Here is a 22,292-nt window from a genome sequence, read left to right as displayed (position 1 = left end):
TCTGGTTATCTGTGTATGGCCGTCGAGGTGGTAGTTCATATTGCTGGGGAGGCCGACGGCAAAAACGGGAAATGTGACTGCGGATACCACAGTTGTAGCAACTGCGCTGTTCACGAAATGCGACCGGTTGACCTAAGGAGTGGTGTGGTCGGGAGTAGCCGGCAGGTGCGTAACAAAAAGGTGTGTCCTCGCCGTAATTTTCGTACTCGCGACGTGGAGGACTGAAATCTGGACGCCTGCTACGGTCTTCATTGTAAGCGGTATGCTCATTCCTATTCCCTGCTCGAACCGAAGGCGTCTGAGAGTGACTCTAGACAGCTTGCACTATGCATTGCTGAAATGCTGGATCAGAAACAGCACACTGGAGAAAGCTTTGGTCACGACTCAAACCTTGCTGTGCGACTTCTTCTCTATTGATGCGACGCACCAGCGAAGTTATGTCCTCGGAAGGAATCGAGCCGACGTCCACGCTGGCAACAGTATTCACGTTCGCCAGGCGTCCAAACTTTGGGGTGACACGTCGCATTTTCAGGGTTTCGAACGCGCGGCAATGACGAATTAGGTCCAGAGCTGACGCCAGGTTTGCGTTAGTTAAGACGTAGTTATAGACGGCCTCAGCAATACCTTTAAGGAGGTGCCCCTCTTTGTCTTCATCTAGCATCGAAGGATTATCGAGGCGGCACAGTTTAAGGACTTCTTCAATGTGCAAGTTTCGCCGGGGACTTCAGCTCTCTGCGCGAGAGTCTGCTCTGCCTTTTTCTTTCGGGAAGCCGTGTCGCCAGAGCTCGCCCGAAATTCGTTGACGAAACAGTCCCACGTATCGAATCTGTGCTCATGGTTCTCAAAACACACTAATGCAGTAAGGTCCAAGGAGAACACCACGTTCGCGAGCTGTTCGCGAGCGTCCCACGTGTTATACTTGCTGACTCCTGGTAGTGCCCGAGCCAGTCCCCTGCGTCTTCCTCGGCAGTTCCTTTAAACATGAGTGGCTCACTCTGATGAGGCCAGACACTGACCATTCCAGAAGAGGTGGCATCCGTCGGCCCCATTGGCATTGTCGCTTCTTCCGGAAGTAGATTGGCAACACGCCTGCTGCGTAGAAAATAGGGTGGTTCCGCCTCATCCAGGACGACGAATTACCCAGCACCTCCACCAGATGCTACGGACGTAATAAATGGATGAAGGCTTTATTTACAAGCCATGTGGAACCACAGGCAAGACGTGGTACAATGGAGGGAGGTGAGCAGCGAGCCGGGGAAAACTCTCCTTCGCACTCCTCTTCTATGTGCCACCATGCCCCCTCGGTCGGGATCCACTGGGACATACCCCACACAGGCGATTGACTGCCGACCAACGTAAGATACAACCTAGTGATCGTTCTGTACCTAACTCTGTAACAATATCAATAGACAGCGTAGTGTAGCAAACGCGTCGACGGAAGCCAGGTGACCACGCTGAGAGGCCATTGTAGACACCGAGGAGCTGAGTTAACGGAGCGCTCATAGATGCAAAATTACGGATGAAGCGGCGGAAATACGAACACAGGCCGCGGACCCTGCAAAGAGCCTTCTGCGTGGTAGGTGTCTGGAATTCCTCCACCACGCGGGGCTTAGCTGGATCGGTAAGGATTCCATCCTTGCTAATGATGTGGTCGAGGATCATCAGCTGCCGAGTACCAAAGTGGCATTGTTTATTATTTAGTTGGAGTCCCACTGCCGACATGCACGTTAGTATTTGGTCTAGGCGAACGAGATGCGTCGAGAAACCCGAGAAAATACCACGATGTCGTTAAGGTAGCATAAGCAAGTCTTCCACTTCAGGCCACGAAGAATGTTGTCCATCATTGTTTCGAATGTTGCTGACGCGTTACATAGACCGAACGGCATCACGTTAAATTTATAGACGCCTTCGGGAGTAATGAGCGCCGTTTTAGGTCGATGTGCGTCTGCCATGAGGACTTGTCAATATCCTGAGCATCAGTCCAGGGAGGAGCAAAATTCAGCTCCCTGCAAGCAGTCCAGGGCATCATCTATTCGTGGCGAAGGGTAGACGTCCTTGCGAGTAATGCTGTTTAGACGTAGGTAGTCAACACAGAAGCGGATGGGGCCATCTTTCTTCTTGACAAGGACAAAGGGGAAGTCCATGGGCTGTTTGATGGGCCGATAACACCGCGCTGCAGCATGTCGTCTATCTGACCGTCAATTATGTCACGTTCAGAGGCGGACACGCGGTAGGGTCGCTGCCGTACAGGTACATGGGATCCGGTGTCGATGTGGTGAGTTACAGTTCATGTGTGACCGAGTGATGTCTTTACAGAATCGAAGGACGCCTGAAAGCGATGTAGTAACCTCAGAAGTTGGTCTCGTTCTTGTAGAGGGGTTTGTATCGTTCTTGCAGAGGTTTGCTTCTATAGCATGACGGAAAACTTCCGAGGGAGGCGGTGACGTTGGACATGTAGAAGAGAGTGCGTCGATATCAACATGCGGCAAATCATCGGGCAGATCTACGACGATGGAAGAGGCTGTCGGCTCGATGGCGCCGAAACATTCACCGCGGAGCAAGTAACGGGGGCAAGAGTCGTTATTAGCGACAACAATTCTGGTGTGGCCGTCGTAGCCGTCAACATGGCGAAGGGCAAAGGAAGACACCGTCGATAGACGAACAGGGAGGACGACGTGAAGAGAGCGTTTTCCTCAGACACAGCGCTGCAGGATAAACTCACGAGGACGGCAGTGGATGGTGGAATGGTGGTATCCTCGGCAACGACAACTTTTTGAAAAGACGAACTGCTAGCAGGAAGGTCCAGGAACGGGAAGAATTCTACTTCAGCACGGCCGCAATTGATAAAAGCTCTGTTTCGTGACAGGAAATCCCAACCCAAGATGGCTTGATGTGAGCACGATGAGAGAACAATGAACTCGAATACGTAAAGAATATGCTGAATGACGATTCAGCGTATGAATGACGATACCTAAGGGATAAATGTGTTCTGCGGTAGCGGTGCGCAATGACAGTCGCAAATGTGGTGTCATCACTTTCGTTAACTGCGGCCTAATTTTGCGTCTATAACCGAAACAGCGGCTCCAGTGTCGATGCGTTCGACCATAGCGACATCTTTGACAGCGACATAAATACATTATATGGTGAAATCATCGGTCTTCGGCAGTTTGATGACGACGCAGTTCTTGCCTCCGGAACTGTGGCCTCTAGTTTTCCGCGTCGCTAGTGGCAGGACGGTGGCGCATAGGAGACAGAGAGCGTCGCCATGTGGACATGGAATGACGATTGTTGAAGTCGCGGTGGTCAGAAGAGTCAGACTCGAGCAGGGGACGAGTGGGCGGTGGATTGAAAGGTGGGGAAGGACAGTAACAATTGGGGGAATTACTCGCGGAGGTACCAAGTTACGATGACAATACCGAGGCACGTGTCCATGAAGCCACCACGAAAAAAACAGCGCCAATCCACCCTGTGAATGTGGTTGTAAAGCCAAGCTGTAAGCGGCACCCACAACGATTACCCATGCGACTTCACTTAAATTCACTCACGTCGCACTACAAATGGCAAAACCAGGGAGAACTGAAGTGCACTTAACCACACCCTCTTCAAAGAGATATTCTTGGTAAGGTTGAATGATCGCATGACGCATGAACGGTGGTTGCTTTAGTTGTATTGCTGTAGCACATGAGTGCAAACTCTTTTTTTATGAAATTAAAGCTCAAACCCGGTGTTAGGCGATCTCACTTGGAAGGAGCCGGATTGTATGAGCGGTAGGGTAGTTTGTTGTTCTATGGAGTGATCAGGGTAAGGCGAAGGTAGGGTCTGTCTGAGAAGGCGATAATCTGGGTCATGTCTCTGAACCAGACAAGCCGGTGACTGTCCTCGCGCAGCTCCATAACACGGGGGGTAAAAGTGCAGGCTTATTGAATGTATTCGTTTCCCTCCATGGAAGCGTGAGCCGGTGTCGAGATGAGCTGAATGGAACAATTTGAGGAGGGGTTTTTTGGCACCTGCAGTGCAGTTCGGGACACCAAACCCGCCTGGTGATTCCGGTAGGCTTGTTGGAAATCGATGACTACCTTACGAACCCGTGGTTGAGTGAGAGCCAAGGCAATGGCTGCCTCTTCTGCTGCTGTCATGTCTTTAGCCTTGACTGAGGCACAAGCAAGGAGGTTGGTTCTGGAGGTCGCCACGATGATGGCTACCTCCATGGCATCTGTGAAGATAAATGCATGATTCCCACTGAGGGTGGTGGTGAGCGCTTGAGCCCGTGCTTGTCGGTGACCCTGGTCGTGTGAGGGGTTCATCTTTCTCAGCAAAGGGAGGACCTTTAGTTCTTGTCGCCAAAAGTCCAGGAGTACATCAAGCGGCGTGACATTCTGTGCAGCCTAACCAATATGGTGAGGCATGCGGCGACCCGCCGCAGCTCTGATCATTCGGAGCTTCTGGATAGAAAAGTATCCCTCTATCAGCTCTTCCACCGTGTTGTAGAGCCCCGTGCTAAGCAGCCTCTCTGTGCACAAACTCATGGGAACACCAATGGCTTGCTCAATCGCCTTTCTAATCATTATATAAAGTATTTTTATGTCCTCCGTGCCGAGCAGAAGACAGGGGGTTGACGTAAGTAATTCTCGAGAGGACAAATGCTTGACTAATCGAAAGGTATCGAATTCCTTGAGACCTCGCTTCTTGGTGGCAACTCGCCTGATTATGTACATGATTTTATTGATGCTGTGTTTGAGCCGCTCCAAGGATACATCACTCTTGGTGTGGCCTGAGGATGTAGGCCCAGGATTTTGATGCTTGGGCTTGGAGTGATGGCCTGGCCATAAAGGAGTATTTGAATGTGTTCCCTGTGGTGTCGCTTGGCGTGAGGGCGGACGAGAAGGAGCTGAGATTTTTTACGGGAACACTCGAAGCCACAGTCTTTAGCACATTGGCGTACTAGAAGTGAGATGCCATGGGTTGGTGTGAGCTTCCTTTAATCGCTACCGCGTGACATTCAAAAAGAATACAGGAGTTAAACCCGTAGATGTGCGTGGTAAGGGCACGACTTCTCTTCCCTGTCTCCGCGTGGGCTTGTAGCTGAATCGGTAAGACAACGTGCTCTGGCTTTGTTATTGTATTAGTTCCAGGTTCTATTCCTGGCGGTGCCCGTAAATTCTTTTATTTTTTTGCGGGAGTTTTCTGGTGACACCAAGGGTCGCGAAAGAACCCTTGGGGGGGTATAGCTAAAAAGCTTTGGTTTAAAACAGATACGACGGTGCTAGGGATGGCCAGCTTGAAATCCTGAACGCATATATGGCCTCACTGTGGTGATGGGAGGAGTTGCAAGGGGACAGTTGGCCCTGGGTCTCGCTTCGACCTCAGCATATGGTATCGGCGCGGCATCGTGGAAAGGCCTGTTTGCAGCGACGTCGGCAAATTATCTAGTGTTGTCAGCGTACGTGAAAGGAGTGGCCACAGGAGGATGCGGACGTACACAACGGAGCCCTTCGGCAACGTGCTCTTGAATGACGTTCGGAACAGCTGAGGCAAGTGGGGAGTGCGCCGGTTCCGTGTATGGCAAAAGGGACAGTTGGCGACAAACCTCTCCTCGCACCCATTTCTGCATGTGCTGGAGCATGACGGGGTTCATTAAACAAATCTGTTGGGCAAGTTGGTGCATTATGCTTGAAAAGGTAAAAAGCGCGACTTGGACAACGACAGTAGAGAAGGACGACGGGACAAGCGCTCACTTTCAACTAACATTTATTGAGGCATCGTCTCATATTTATACATGTACCAGGAGCATGCGCACTTTGGAACACTACGTAGAACGAATCAACCAGAGAACATAATCACAGTGACATTTTCAAAAATTCACACTCACTGGCACGCAAAAGAACCGAAGTATCACTGACGCATTTATCACCTTTCTGCTTAATATGGAACGCTTCTAACAGCTCTCTCGCCACGGAATTTTTACTCCTACCGAGAATCCTAATCTGGTCAAACAGAGGTCTGCACTCTTTCAAGGGACTGACAGGCCTACAGTCTTTGCAGTGTGCGGGTAAATGCGCACGCGTATCATTGTTAAGAGAAGAACTATGCTCGCGTGCCCGGTCATTCACACACCTGCCCGTCTGGCCGATGTAGGCCTCCCCGCATAAAAGCGGTATCTCGTAGACTACACCGACGTCACACGCCACAAAGCGCTTGGCATGCTTCTTTTCGCACTTTTTCGGTTTTGGCTTGCCGGAAATTTGCGCACACAGGCGGCCGAGTTTCTGTGGAGCAGAAAACACCACCGGCACTTGGTACCGTTCTGCCACTTTTTTCAGGTTGTGCGTAACCTTATGTATATAGGGCAGAACAGGTGAAGGCAATATAGGTGAAAAGGTGAAGGCAAAAAGGTGAAGCCTGTTGTTCTGCCCTATATACATAAGGTTACGCACAACCTGAAAAAAGTGGCAGAACGGTACCAAGTGCCGGTGGTGTTTTCTGCTCCACAGAAACTCGGCCGCCTGTGTGCGCAAATTTCCGGCAAGCCAAAACCGAAAAAGTGCGAAAAGAAGCATGCCAAGCGCTTTGTGGCGTGTGACGTCGGTGTAGTCTACGAGATACCGCTTTTATGCGGGGAGGCCTACATCGGCCAGACGGGCAGGTGTGTGAATGACCGGGCACGCGAGCATAGTTCTTCTCTTAACAATGATACGCGTGCGCATTTACCCGCACACTGCAAAGACTGTAGGCCTGTCAGTCCCTTGAAAGAGTGCAGACCTCTGTTTGACCAGATTAGGATTCTCGGTAGGAGTAAAAATTCCGTGGCGAGAGAGCTGTTAGAAGCGTTCCATATTAAGCAGAAAGGTGATAAATGCGTCAGTGATACTTCGGTTCTTTTGCGTGCCAGTGAGTGTGAATTTTTGAAAATGTCACTGTGATTATGTTCTCTGGTTGATTCGTTCTACGTAGTGTTCCAAAGTGCGCATGCTCCTGGTACATGTATAAATATGAGACGATGCCTCAATAAATGTTAGTTGAAAGTGAGCGCTTGTCCCGTCGTCCTTCTCTACTGTCGTTGTCCAAGTCGCGCTTTTTACCTTTTCAAGCTTTCATGACGGGGTTCTCGTGGGCATCAGCGGCTAGGCTTGCCAAGGGCTCATGCACGACTGTGCGCCTCGTTAGGCCCCGCTCTTTGCGCGTCTCCTCGTAAAACTGGCAATTACTGATGATGTCGTTTGCAGATTTTTAGCCACAAACACCTGAGAACCGTCGTCATAACTGCCCTTAAGAATGTGCTTTATTTTATCTGTTTCAGTCATACTGCTGTTTACCTTTTTGCAGAGGTCGACATCTTAAACATAACTTGTGATAGCTTCACCCGCGTGCTGTGCACGTTCGCGCGAGCGCTGTTCTGCGCGAAGCTTTCGGACTGCTGAACGGCAGAAAGCAATCAAGAAATCAGCGTAGACATCAGCCCATGTCTTGAAGCGATGCGCGTTGTTCCCGTACCATTGTTTAGCGACAGCGTGCAGGGAGAAGCTCAATTTGGTTATTTCTATGACTTAGTTCCATTGAATATGTGTATTCACCCGCGCAAACGATGACAGCCAGTCTTATGGGTCATTTTCATCGGCGCCATTGAAGCCCGGGGGATCTCGCTCACGTTTGGCACCGGAGCACATCACAGTCGGCGGCGAGGGCGTGGCTGCCTTCGGTGTTCATGACGGCTGGGAGATTGCGGCTAAGGGGTTCCACGACTGGATCGATCCCGGCTCCTCCACCATTTGTAAAGGATAAAGCCGACGCCTGGGTAGCCGCTTAGAGAGGAGTTTATTCACGGTCGAGTCGTGCACACACGATGACCGAGAGTACGGTTCTCCGAGTCCAGACGCCGAGCGTTCTTTCGGGTTTTCTTGTTTCTACGCCGCTTCACCGCATACGCGCAGAGGCGGATAGAGCTGCGTTAGGTCTACTTGCTCTGAGGTGTCCGCTCATACTCTTCGCCACAATATATATATATATATATATATATATATATATATATATATATATATATATATATATATATATATATATATATATATATTGTGAGGCACAGGCCAGGAGCCGTCGGGCACCGGTTTATTAAACTAATCGCGCAGAGAGCGACAGGCTAGCGAGCTCAGGTCGAGCGCAGAGATTCCAGAACATCCCGATGATGACAGCGTGGACGACGATATGCGCGGCGAGCGAGGCTGGTGGCGCATAGCATTTGGATCATAGCCACTGAGGAGAATGTCCACATACGGCTGCTAATGTCTGCCTTAGTCATAGCTTACAACATTTCCCTCGGGGCTGAAGCGGCCGACTCGGGCGCTTAAGGCGGATTCCGGGAGTTGAAAGGCTTCATCCGGGAAACGTGTACAACTTCAGTGCCGCGACAACGGCGGTCGGTGACAGTAGAGGTGGGCGTAACGCGGTAATTTACCGGTGAAGTCTGTTCCTGGATAATGTAAGGGCCTACGAAGCGGGGAAGGAACTTCTCGCACAGTCCTGGGGTAAGGAGCGGAGTGGAAAGTAAGACCTGATCGCCGGCTCGAAACGAGACAACGCGGTGCGAAGCGTCGTAGTTTGACTTGCGGTCTTCCTGTGAGGCTGCCGTCCTGAGACGAGCGAGATGGCGGCTGTAAGACAGGCGAGAAATAAAGTCATCGATACTGTTGGATGCAGAGGCCACAGGCGCAGTCAAGGAAGAATTATCGAGAACAGTTGAAGGTGGGCGCCCAGGAACAAGGAAAAACGGCGAAAATCCCTTGGTTCGTTGAACCGCTGTATTATAGGCGTAGGTGACGAAGGGGAGAATGACGTCCCAGTTTTTATGGTCGGGCTGAATGTAACAGGAAATCATATCCGAGAGCGTGCGATGAAAACTTTCAGTCAAACCATTAGTTTGAGGGTGGTAGCTGGACGTGGTTCTATGTACAGTTTTGGTGGCGCGAAGAACTTCTGCAAGCACGGCCGAAACAAATACCCGGCCTCGGTCACTTAGAAGCACTCTGGGCGGTCCATGTCGCAGAAATATCGTCTTCAAAAAGAATTCAGTCACCTCTAAAGCGCAGCCCGTGCGAATAGGAGCTGTTTCCGCGTATCGTGTCAAGTGGTCCACTGCGGTAATGACCCACCGATGTCCAGCCGAAGTGACGGGAAGAGGACCGTAGAGATCGATGCCAACGACTTCGAAAGGAGAGGAGGGGCACGCTAGGGGTTGCAGTGTGCCTGCAGGTCCCGAAGTTGGACGTTTGCGGCGCTGACACAATACGCCCGATGCAACATGTTTGGCAACAGAGGTGGATAGGCCGGGCCAGAAGAAGCGGCTCTTGATACGGTCATATGTTTTGTGGAAGGCAAGGTGGCCCGCGGTAGCGTCGTCGTGAAATGTCTCTAAAATTTTGCGTTGGAGGGCCCGGGGAATGACGGGCACCCATCTGTCGCCTGTTGGGTGGTAGTTGTACCGGTAAAGGGTTCCATTACTGAGTCGAAATTGGCGGAGCTGGCGGCGTGAACGACTATTGCGTGGTTGAGCGGAACCGTCTAACAGGTCAATGAGGTTGCGACAGTAAGTGTCGGACCTTTGCCGAGAGGCCAATTCAGAAAGTGGTTCCGTGCAAGTGTCCACAGCGGCGATCCGTAAGGCTGTCGTTGATTCAGAAAGCGCTTGAATGTCATCTTGAGCGGGGGATAACGGGCAGCGTGACAGAGCGTCTGCATCCCCGTGCTTTTTGCCAGTCTTGTAGACGACGGTGAAGCTGTACTCTTGTAAGCGGAGTACCCAACGGCCTAGCCGCCCGGTCAAGTTCTTTAGGGAAGATATCCAACAAAGGGCGTGATGGTCCGTGACCACAGTGAAGTGACGCCCGTACAGATATGGACGAAACTTTTGAACTGCCCAAACTACAGCGAGGCACTCCTGCTCTGTTGTTATTGTGTAATTTTTCTCAGCAGGTGTCAATGTCCGGCTGGCGTAGGCAATTACCTGCTCAACAGAAGATGTTCTGCGCTGTAACAGAACAGCCCCAATGCCGAGTCCGCTGGCGTCGGTGTGTAGTATAGTGGGCGCTGTTTCATCAAAATGGCCGAGTACGGGATCAGAGGTTAGGGCACACTTCAGTTTCTGAAAGGCAGCTTCGCAGTCGTCGGACCATAGAAACGCTGTGTCAGAAGACAGCAGTTTATGTAGAGGGGAAGCGATTGAAGCGAAGTTTCGAATGAAGCGGCGGAAGTAGCAGGCCAATCCTAAGAAGCTGCGAAGTTCTTTTTGACGGTTTGGGCGAGAAAAATTTAGTACGGCATTGATTTTGTCAGGGTCGGGCCGGATTCCCTCTTTGCTCACCAGGTGACCTAATACCTTGATTGACTTGCTTGCAAAGTGGCATTTCTTTGTGTTAAGGGTCAGGCCGGCGTTTGAAAGGCAAGTTAACACTTCGTTAAGCCGACGGAGATGTTCGGGAAAAGTATAAGAAAATACGACTATGTTGTCAAGGTAACATAGGCACGTCTTCCACTTTAAGCCGCGTAAAACCGTATCGATCATGCGTTCAAATGTGGCCGGAGCGTTACACAACCCGAACGGCATTACGTTAAATTCGTAAAGACCGTCAGGCGTGCTGAAAGCTGTTTTTTCTTTGTCTTGCTCGTGCATGGGAATTTGCCAGTATCCCGATCTCAAATCCAGACTGGAGAAGTATTCGGCCCCTTGCAAGGTGTCCAAAGCATCATCAATTCTAGGCATCGGATAGACATCTTTCCGAGTTATGTTGTTAAGCACCCGGTAATCCACACAAAATCGTACAGATCCGTCCTTCTTCTGGACTAGAACAACGGGCGATGACCAGGAGCTGGTTGAATGGCGAACTATGTTTTTCTTCAGCATGTCGTCGACATGTTCCTGAATTATTTGACGCTCCTTCAGTGAGACGCGATACGGGCGACGTCGAATGATACACGAGCCATCTGTGTCGATTCGATGGGTGGCTGCGGAGGTCTGCCGTAAGATGGTAGAAGAAGAATCAAATAAAATTTCGTGTTGCCCCAGAAGAGCCAATAGCATTTCCTGTTGCTCTGGGTCAAGATCCGAACTGATTGTTGCACTAATGGGAAAGGATGAAGGCTTAGTACTCACCGAATGATCGTCCGACGTGACAGATCCCAATGAGACGACATTCACTGCATCATCGCGCGGACCACAAGCAACGGTGGTCCCTCGGGGCAAGAAAACCGCTTCGGCTGTAGTATTCGCTGCGGCCAGAAGAGCAGTTCCCACAGAAAAACGGACGAGGCAGGGGGATATGACTACGCCATGAAGGGGGAGTTTTCCTGTCGGAGCAATGAGTACATCACCGTCGAGAATTTTGTCCGAATTAACCGAGAGTATAGTTTCTTGAGCAGGGGGAAGAGTTAAGTCGCAGGACGCCACCAATCGCAAGTCTGCAGTATCGGAAACACTGGCCAAGTCTGTATCATTCATATGAATCATCGGTTCACCACAAGAAATCACAGCAGACGCCGATTTAAGAAAATCGCAGCCGAATATCATTTGGTGAACGCATGATGCCAGTACTGCGAACTGAATGTGGTGTCGAATGCCGTCTATAAAAACACGAGCTGTACACAGTCCAGATGGTTGAATAGGAGCGGAGTTCGCACCTCATATAGCCGGGCCAGAATATGGAGTTTTTACTTTTCGCAGTAGAGAACATAAACTTTCGTGAATTATCGAAATGCTCGCACCAGTGTCCACAAGAGCTTCAACACTAATTCCTTCAACTAAAACTGATAACCTGTTCGATGGTCGATGAGGAGGACTTCCAGAATTCCGAAGTGACGCAGTTTCGCCCCCAGAAACTGCCCCCTTTAGTTTTCCGTGTTGTGGGAGGCAGGATGAAGCGGCGAGGTAGAGCCGCGGCGGAAGGGCGTTGGGGAAGATCGTCTCGGCGGGCGGGAGCTGCGGTGCTGGTCCTGGTAGTCTGCGGGTGACGGCGAACGTTGTGCGTACGGAAACCTTTGAGAATAATAGTCGTAAGACGGTTGACTCCTGCTTTGTGGAACGGGGGAGTACGCGAGCCTTTCATCTTGTTGGCGTCTTCGGCAGAAACGAGAGATATGCCCCCGGATGCCACAATAGAAACAGGTTGGGCGGGACGGACGCCAAGCAGGGTAGCCATACGCGAACTGAGGAGGACCTGGCAGAAACTGAACGGGACCAGCAGGTGGCACTGGGTGAGGATGCACATGGTCAGACCGGGTGAGCATGGGCGGTCGAGAGACAGGGGTAGACACAGGTGCCAAAGGCGAACATACCGAGTCGGAGAGAGGTGTCGAAATCGTGGCATTGGAAGCATAAGGCAGCGAAGCCAATGCGGCTTGAGTTGAGCCGGGATGAATATCTGTTGCTGATGGGGAGGCCGGCATAAGGTAGGCCAACTCTTGTTTGATCATCTCGCGAAGATCCGGAGGAGATGTCTCGCGTCGTGATTCTGAAAAACCGAGCGGTGTCTGCACTCCCAGTTCCTCGCGGATAATTGATCTTATCATGGATCGCAAGTCCGCTTCGTCCATGGAAGCGCGGGAGTCCCACTGTGTTGGCTGCACACGGAGGGACTGCAGGTCGTCGAGGCGCAGACACATCGTTACGACCTGGTTAACGCTAGTGGGGTTCTGTGCGACCAGCGCGTTAAATGCGAAGGGAGAAATTCCTTTCAGGACATGGCGCACTCGGCTGTTTTGCGTCATATCTTTGTTGGCACGGTGGCATAATGCGAGAACGACCTCAATGTAGGATGTGTACGACTCACCAGGTCTTTGTATGCGCTCGTCCAATTTCTTTTTGGCGGCTTCCGTACGCGTAGACGACGTTCCGAAGAATAGGCGCAGCTCGGAAGTAAATCGCTGCCAGTCAGTGAAGTTGCGCTCGTGGTTGTAGAACCACGTCCTCGCTACTTTTCTGAGGGAAAGGGAGACGTTACGGAGCTTGAAGGCATCGTCCCACCGATTGAAGGAGCTGATTCGGTTGTATTCATCCAGCCAATCCTCGACGTCATCGCCGGGAAGCCCAGTGAAGAAGGGAGGGTCCCGCTCGTGGCTGGTTATGAAGCACGGTGGAACGGCTGAACCCGCCGCGCTGGCTGGTTCAGATGTCATCGGCATGGCCTCTTGTGGTAAGCGACGACCTGAACGGAGCTCCAGGGGTAAGTCGGGGGTCGAGGTACGAAGGATCAGACCGCTTTACCTCCACCACTTGTGAGGCACAGGCCTGGAGCCGTCGGGCACCGGTTTATTAAACTAATCGCGCAGAGAGCGACAGGCTAGCGAGCTCAGGTCGAGCGCAGAGATTCCAGAACATCCCGATGATGATAGCGTGGACGACGATATGCGCGGCGAGCGAGGCTGGTGGCACATAGCATTTGGCACATAGCCACTGAGGAGAATGTCCACATACGGCTGCTAATGTCTACCTTAGTCAAAGCTTACAATATATATATATATATATATATATATATATATATATATATATATATATATATATATATATATATATATATATATATATATATATATATATATATATATATATATATATATATATATATATATATATATATCTATCTATATATATATATATATATATATATATTGGTAAGGCGTTCAACATGTAATCGAAAGGCGTGGGTTCGGTCCCCACTCTGGGCGCGTGTTTTTCTTTCTTCTGTATATTTAAAAAGAATGTATACTAATTAACCGTAGGGAAAAAGAGCCTAACCACACCCCTATGCCTCCTTTGGCATTGTAGACTGCCGACCTATCTTTCTGTATTTCCTCAACGAGCTCCTCATTTCCTTACTATATTATTTTGCGAAAGCCTAGCGAGGGTCTCGGTTCTGGCAGCCTTGATGCCTAGGTAGCATAAGAGGGCTTCCCGCCAGTAACCCGCTCATGACAGGCTGTAGACATTCGAGTCATGCCCCGGGGGTTGAAAAGAAGGTCCCGTTCTCCCCGTGTAGTCAGAGTGGCGCTGGCTACCACCCTCAAGCGTCAGATACACTTCTAGTAAATATAAATAGCCCAGAAAGTGAAGGAGAACACAGTCGCCCAGATAGCCGAATTGGTAAGGCATTCGACATATAATCGAAAGGCGTGGGTTCGGTCCCCACTCTGGGCGCGTGTTTTCTTTCTTTCTTCTGTATATTTAAAAAAAATGTATACTAAATAACCGTAGGGAAAAAGAAAAGAGCCTAACCACACCACTATGCCTCCTTTGGCATTGCAGACTGCCGACCTATCTTTCTGTATATATATATATATATATATTTATATATATATATAAATATATATATATAGATTCCATGAGTTTTGCAACGGGGCAGAAGAAACGTTCAGGTGAAAGATATAAACTTTGGGGTTAACTTGTTTATTATAACTTAGTCCAACAGTTTTGGAAGTGGAACTTCCTTCTTCAGGGACAATGTTAAAGTGTCCCTGCATTCTAAGATTGTCCCTAAAGACCGAAGTTACACTTCCGAAACTGTTGGACTAATTTATAAAAGACAAGTTCCCCGCAAAGTTGTTCATATCTGTTACCTATATATATATATATATATATGTAGCGAATCAGAATAGGAAATGAGGGACTCGTAGAAATAACACAGAAATAAGGGTTGGCAGTCAAGAACACCTCGGAAAGCAAAGGGGAGGTTGTGTTAGCTCATTGAAACAGATAAAGAATTTGGAAAGAAAGCGAAGAAAAAATGCCCGCCAGGTGGGATCCCACCTGGCGGGCATTTTTTCTTCGCTTTCTTTCTTTCTTTCCAAATTCTTTATCTGTTTCAATGAGCTAACACAACCTCCCCTTTGCTTTCCGAGGTGTTCTTGACTGCCAACCCTTATTTCTGTGTTATATATATATATATATATATATATATATATATATATATAAGGTTAGTTGCGACAGAGACAAACGAGAAAGACGTAGAAAGTAGAAATAAGTGTACTGACGTTTCAGGGAGAGGACTCCAAGGGAGTCCTCTCCCTGAAACGTCAGTACACTTATTTCTATTTTCTACGTCTTTCTCGTTTGTCTCTGTCTCTACTAGCCCTATTTTTTTCGCGCTCTGTGTGAGTTTTTATCTTTTCAGACTATATATATATATATTGCAAGGCGGCTTAATAGACCCTTTGCAAAATGGCCAAATCGTTGGCGGAAAAGCAGCAAGCCACTGTGGCAACACTGTGCATCCGCTGCGCCGCCATTAGAAAGAAAGCGAAAAGGCTGCGAGCACAGAGTTTCTATGGGGTAGCTACCGTCCACCGTCCATATGCGTCATGGGGCAACAGACTCGTGAAGCCGTGGGCGAAAACGTGGAACCGCAACGGCGTTGCTACGACCTGCTTCCTTTCTAATGGCGTCGTCGCATTCACCGCCAGTGTTACCACCGCCGAATTCTCAGTGTTGTCCGCCTTTTTGCAAAGGGTCTATAGCTTAAGTACTGAAAGCGAGAGGCGGGAATCAGCCCAGTCTGTTCCAGGTGGACCGAATAGGGGATCGCTGCTCTTAGCACACGGACGTACAGAGATGATGATAGCTGAATGCTTCCGGCGCATTTGGCCGATCGAGGTCTGTTGATCCTTTCCCATCTCTACATTGCAATATATATATATATAGTCTGAAAAGATAAAAACTCACACAAAGCGCGAAAAAAATAAGGTTAGTAGAGACAGAGACAAACGAGAAAGACGTAGAAAATAAAAATAAGTTTACTGACGTTTCAGGGAGAGGACTCCCTTTCTTCAGAGTAAGAGTTTCTGAAGAGTTTCTGAGTTTTCTGAAGAAAGGGAATCCTCAGGTCAGTAAACTTATTTTTATTTTCTACGTCTTTCTCGTTTGTGTCTGTCTCTACTAACCTTATATATATATATATATATATATATATATATATATATATATATATATATATATATATATATATATATATATATATATAGATTGTAGAGACGTAAAACATTGCGAAGGAAAACCCCAGGGCAAGGTCACCGGCCAATCTACTACCAGACAAAGGAGGACAGCGTCCGACTGGAAGCGAAGGAAGAAGAAGCGTGAGGCTCGTCCGTAGAGAATAAACATGGCGTTTTAGGAATCGGACGTATGATTCATTACAAGTGGCGCAACCGACACGCCTTCATGCCCCGAGGGGACCCAGCCTCCGGACCTGCTCTCCCTCGCGGCGATCCAGCCGCAGCAGCCAAGGCCTGTCACGCATCCAGCCCTGCTGCCCGAGTTCATCGGTGGGATCCTGGTCCCGGCACGAGCGCCGAACGCAACGACAGCCCAGCCCCCAGGCGAGCCAGCCTTGGGCGCGACCCTCTCCAGCGGCCGACGTCTTCTTGACTCGCTGCTGCGTCCGCTGTTCGCGCCTTGATTTCTGCGGATTTGGCCTCTGTGGACTTTGGTGAGTGACCAACCTCTCGCAATGACGACCGCTGATTCGAACGCCAACCACCCTTCTTGGGCTGTCCTGGACCCACACCAACAATTTGCTGGGGGGCGTCTTCGCAGTGTGGCCGAGTGTAGAGATGTAAAACATTGCGAAGGAAAACCCCAGGGCAAGGTCACCGGCCAATCTACTACCAGACAAAGGAGGACAGCGGCCGACTGGAAGCGAAGGAAGAAGAAGCGTGAGGCTCGTCCGTAGAGAATAAACATGGCGTTTTAGGAATCGGACGTATGATTCATTACAACATATATATTGTGAGCTTTGTTTGAGGCTACAGCTAGTCTGCCACCATAGGTAGCAATTGCTCACTATCAGCACCACCGGCTTGAGGTGATCACTTCATTTCCTGTACATACTCATCATCATCGATGAGCCCGCTTCTTCGGAGATCATCATCAGGGCTTGGGCTTGATCGCCATCTTGCGTTCTCGTCGACTCGCCTCCGAATAAAGGAGCTACGAAGCCACGGTCTCGTCGCCTGCTATCTACGGCCTCACAAGTAGTGGAGCTGCAACACGATCCCGAGCTGTACCTCTCCTTCGATACCCCTGGAGCTCCGTTCCGGTCGCCGCTTGCCCTCGGGACCAATGCCCATGTCCCAAGAAACTCCCAGTGGCGCTGCCTCCGCGCCCCTGCAGTGCCTCGTGACCAGCCCCCAGCGCGACCCGCCCCACTTTTATGGTCTTCGGGGAAGAAGACGTGGAGGAGTGGCTGGACAGTTACACCCGCGTCAGCCAGTTCATAAGGTGGGATGATCACAGTCAAGTTCTTCCCTTTTCTTCTTTACGTTCGCCTTGCTGATTGAGCGGCAGATGGATGCCGCTGGCATGGGGAATGAAGACGAACTCGTTATCTGCTGGCACCTTGAGGATCAGACAACCACGACATCTGAGAGAATAGAGTGTTTAATGCGTCTCCTGCTCTATTTAGAGTGTATTTACAAGAGGTTATATAGGCTTTCTAAACACAAAGGATTCCTTGCAGTCCAATCAAAGAACAGTACTTTACCTTTCGTGAACTTTCCATTGGCTGCAGACGAAATGTCCTGCCCGTGTTCCTTCCGGCCAATTATCCGATGCACAACCGCCTCTCTCAAGGCGATCATTCGTCGCTTGCGGTCTTGCACGGTCCTTGCCTCATTCTTCGTAATTCACAGGGTCACCTCCACTGCAATGGATCCTCCGAAATGTGGCGCGCTTTTCCATTGCGGTGCCAACATCACGCCACCATAACACCACCTGCGAAGGCATCATAACACACACGTGCGTGCGCTGGCATTGTCGGCCACGTAGCCCCGCGCGATCTGTTGGGATATCGTATGTCCACGGCCGCTCGCACGAATTCCTCGCAGAGCGAAAACACTTCATGTGATGCCAGGTTCATTGTGGTTCGGCTCTGATATCCGCCTCGTGGTCGCCGCCGCTTGGTCGAGCAGGGTGCAATGCAGAGGCAATGATGAAACCGCACATTCTTGAAGTGGTTGCGGATGTTTTCGAACCCAACAATCACCAAAAACTATTGAACGTTGGCTTCTCTCTTAAGCAAGTCGCTGAGAGACGGTATTTAAACCACACGACTTTACCGACTGGGCTGGCTTCACTACGGAGCTGCGAAAGATTTTCCCTCCACTAAAGCTCGGAGCGACAACGCAAAGAGGATACTGGATGCCCGCATGCAGCAAGCTAATGAGACCTATACCTCGTATATCGAAGATTTTCTAGCACTGTGTCGCCGCGTCGACAAGATATGCAGGAGTCCGACCGTGTCCGTCACATTCTAAAGGGGATCGGCGAGATCGCGTTCAACGCACTTGTCCTTCAGAACCTGGACACTGTATCAGACATAATCTCTACCTGTCAGCGTCTCGACGAACGTCAGTCTGTCCGCCTTCCACGGGACATGGCGTCTAGTCATCATCTTGGAGACGAACACCTTCGTGCGATGATTCGCGCTATATGACCCGAGGAAATGTATGGCGACGTCTCTCACTGCACACATGGTGTCCCCTCAACGTCTTCTGCTCCTGGCCTTCGCGAGATGGTTAAACAGGAGCTTGCCGTCACGCCGGTGCTATTGCCTCCTGTTCATCCTGTGGCTCCTCCAACGCCGTCTTACTCCGAGGTCGCTGGACGGACACCCCTGCCGCTGTCCCCACTCACGGCTAAGCCGTCGTCTGGTTATTTGGCGGCCATGCCTCGTGTGCCGAGCTCGCCGCCCTACTTTGCCGCCCGCCAGGATGTCGCCATCAACCGCCCCGTGTGCTACTATTGCGGCATTCGAGGTCACGTCTCCCGGTTTTGTCGACGTCGCCAACGGGATGAACGACGTGGCTACGCCGCCTATGAACGCGAACACCTGGCCCCAAATTACTACGGCTACCGGCCACGTGCGTACCTGTCGCCTTCCCGCCGCTCCCCGTCTCCGCCTCAGTCTAGCGACGTCCCCCGCAGCTCCCGTGTACTACTACCCCGCTCGCCTTCACCAGGTCGCCGCTCGGTATCGCCTCTTCGCCCTGCGTCTTGCGTCTCCGACCACCGCCCGGAAAACTAGTTAACGCAGTTTTGGGAGGGAAAACTGCATCTCCTGCGAATCTTACAAGTCCTCCAGAGCGTCCGTCGAACTTGCTGTCTGTTTTAGTGGAAGGTGTTCGCATCGATGCCCTGATTTACAATGGTGCTAGTATTTCAGTCACAAGCGCGGAATTGTGTGCATGCTTACGCAAGGTACGAACACAACACAACGGACCTTCTTTACAAGGAGCCAACAGCAGTGTGATTAGGCCCTCCGGACAATGCACGGTGCGGGTTTTCATCGGTGCCCTTCGCCATCATATTCCGTGTGCAGTGTTGTCGCCCTGTGCTTATCATTTGATTTTGGGTTGGGATTTTCTGACTTCCGCCTGCGCCGTCATTTCCTGTCACCACCCCAAAATTGCAATGACAGATACTGAGCATCCCAGCATCTCGGAGGTGCAACCTACTATGCACCTAACAGTCAGTGCCGACTGCGTTTTATATCCAGACCAAGAGACATTACTTTGTGTTCGTTCTGCGCAGATCAGGAACGGTGACGTGATGATAGTTCAATCTCCGCGTTTGATGTCCAAAGGAGTCGTCATCGCAACGTGTCTCGTCCGATTCACAGAAGGCTCGGCAACGCTGTTAGCTACCAATGCCACTTCCGAGACGATTACGCTCCCCGAAGGCTTGAACGTTGCTTCTGTTGTGAATGGCGAAGCCGTGTCCCTTCTTCCCCTCTGCTCGGTATTCCCTGTTTCACGGCCTTCAAATTCTCGACAATAACTTTCCCCACTGGCGGCCACTACAAGCACAGACCTCACAGAAAGGGAGACACAACGCCTTCTTCAGCTCCTGGAAAAACACAACGACTACTTTGACTGCTTTTCCAGCAAACTAGGACAAGCATCCGTGGGCAGCGCATCGTATTGAGACGGAAGGGACACAAATCGTTCATCGTCGCCCGTACCGCGTGTCTTCGTCCGAACGAAAAGTGATTGAAGAAAACGTTGGGGACATGCTTCAACGAAACATTATTCCTCCGTCCTCCAGCCCGTGGTCTCCCCCGTCGTCCTGGTGAGGAAGAAGGATGGTTCAGTACATTTTTGTGTCGATTATCGGGCTTTGAATAAGATCACAAGAAAGGATGTCTACCCGATGCCGCGCATAGATGATGCGCTCGACTGTTTGCAAGGTGCTCAATATGTCGCGAGCTTGGATTTGCGATCTGGCTATTGGCAGATCCTCATGCACGAGTCTGACAAACAGAAGACAGCGTTTGCAACTCCAGATGGCTTATACGAATTTAACGTAATGCCTTTTGGTTTGTGCAATGCCCCTGCTACATTTGAGCGCATGATAGACACAGTCCTTCGCGGCCTTAAATGGAAGACATGCCTATGTCACCTTGACGATATCGTAAATTTTTCGTCGAGTTTTTCTGAACATCTCCTACGACTTGATGAAGTATTGACTAGTCTGGCTAACGCCAACCTGACTTTGAACACCAAAAAATTTCACTTCGCCCAAAAATCTATCAAGGTTCTTGGTCACGGCGTCAGCAAGGACGGTATCCGGCCCGCCCCAGACAAAATTTCCGCAGTCGCCAATTTTCCTCGCCCCCAACACCAAAAAGCCCTTCGCAGTTTCCTCGGTCTAGCGTCATATTTTCGTCGTTTCGTACGTAATTTCTCCACTCTGGCTTCGCCCCTCAACCAGCTACTGCATTCCGGAACCTCGTTCGTCTGGACTGATGACTGCGAAAAAGCTTTTGAAGACCTCAAGCAGGCACTTACTTCCGGACCAGTACTATGAATCGGAACAGAACTATGCAATCACTGAGCAAGAGTGTCTGGTGGTTGTATGGGCTGTACAAAAATTCCGGCCATATCTCTACGGCCGATATTTCACGGCCGTTACAGACCATCACTCATTGTGTTGGCTGTCTTCGTTAAAGAACCTGTCTGGGCGACTTGGTCGGTGGGTGCTGCGCTTGCAAGAATACGACTTTACGGTTACGTACAACTCCTGAGTCAAGCACCTCGACGCAGACGCGCTTTCACGGTGTCCGCTAACGGAGTCGTCGGACGACTTGGTGTCACCCACCCATGCGCTCCACCTGCCCATTGCACCCATAGATGTTACGTCTGCCGATCTCTGCGATTTGTTGCCCGTCAACGCGCCGACAGCTACTGCCGAAACATAATCGATTGGCTCACCGGTTCGACGCAACCACCTAATAGCCGCCTACGTCGGCAACTACGAAATTTCCGGTTGGTTAATGGCGCGCTGCACCGTATCAACCAGCACACCGAGGGTGCCGGATGGGTTCCAGTTGTGCCTCGTTCATTTCGTTCAAGCATCTTGCAAGCTTTCCATGATGACGCAACCGCTGGCCACCTTGGATTTCACAAAACATATTAGCGCATTCGAGGTCCCTTCTTTTGGCCGGGACTGCCTACTAGTGTCGCCAAATACGTCGCCTCCTGCCCGCCATGTCAAAATCTCAAGAGATCTACGTCTCCACCCGCCGGTCTATTGCAGCCGGTTACATTCCCAGCTACACCGCTTGAAGTGGTCGGTATTGACCTTTACGGTCCATTGCCTGTGACGTCCACTGGTCACCACTGGATCGTCACGGCCGTTGACCATTTGGCGGCAGCAGCGGCAGCAGCAGCGGCGGCAGCAGCGGCATAGAGCGCACATCGTAATCGTTCCTCTGCAACTTTGCAGCCATGCCGTCGCAGTCCACTTGGGCCCTTGATCCTGCTTCTGGCTAGGACTCACAATCGCCGAACCTTGCTGTGCTGCTCCGGAGTGTCTGCCTACTTCCTCGTTCCTCGCTCAGCGCTGCGGTGGCCTGAACTGCGCAAGCGCCAGGTCAAGACCAACCGCAGATAAACCCTGTCACTCGGCCAGGAAGCCATTTGACGGCAGCAGCGGCATAGAGCGCACATCGTAATCGTTCCTCTGCAACTTTGCAGCCATGCCGTCGCAGTCCACTTGGGCCCTTGATCCTGCTTCTGGCTAGGACTACAATCGCCGAACCTTGCTGTGCTGCTCCGGAGTGTCTGCCTACTTCCTCGTTCCTCGCTCAGCGCTGCGGTGGCCTGAACTGCGCAAGCGCCAGGTCAAGACCAACCGCAGATAAACCTTGTCACTCGGCCAGGAAGCCATTTGGCGGCAGCAGCGGCATAGAGCGCACATCGTAATCGTTCCTCTGCAACTTTGCAGGTAAATGCACCTGTGTGTTTTCTGGTCTATTTCTTTT

The 22,292-nt window shown here is 50.7% G+C and overlaps 1 non-coding gene across 1 annotated transcript; it reads left to right on the top strand.

The window, feature by feature from the left end:
- The first annotated feature begins 14,104 nt into the window (after nucleotides 1–14,104).
- Nucleotides 14,105–14,176, top strand: Trnai-uau (transfer RNA isoleucine (anticodon UAU)). Its single transcript has one exon. It is a non-coding gene; the product is annotated as a tRNA-Ile (tRNA).
- Nucleotides 14,177–22,292: the final 8,116 nt, after the last annotated feature.

Source organism: Haemaphysalis longicornis, unplaced genomic scaffold (assembly GCF_048455015.1).
Source record: "Haemaphysalis longicornis isolate Haplotype H1 unplaced genomic scaffold, Haemaphysalis longicornis Haplotype H1 scaffold_10, whole genome shotgun sequence".
Lineage (NCBI taxonomy): Eukaryota > Metazoa > Arthropoda > Arachnida > Ixodida > Ixodidae > Haemaphysalis > Haemaphysalis longicornis.
The sequence above is the reverse complement of the archived record's forward strand: the minus strand, read 5'-3'. Positions and strand labels throughout refer to the sequence as shown.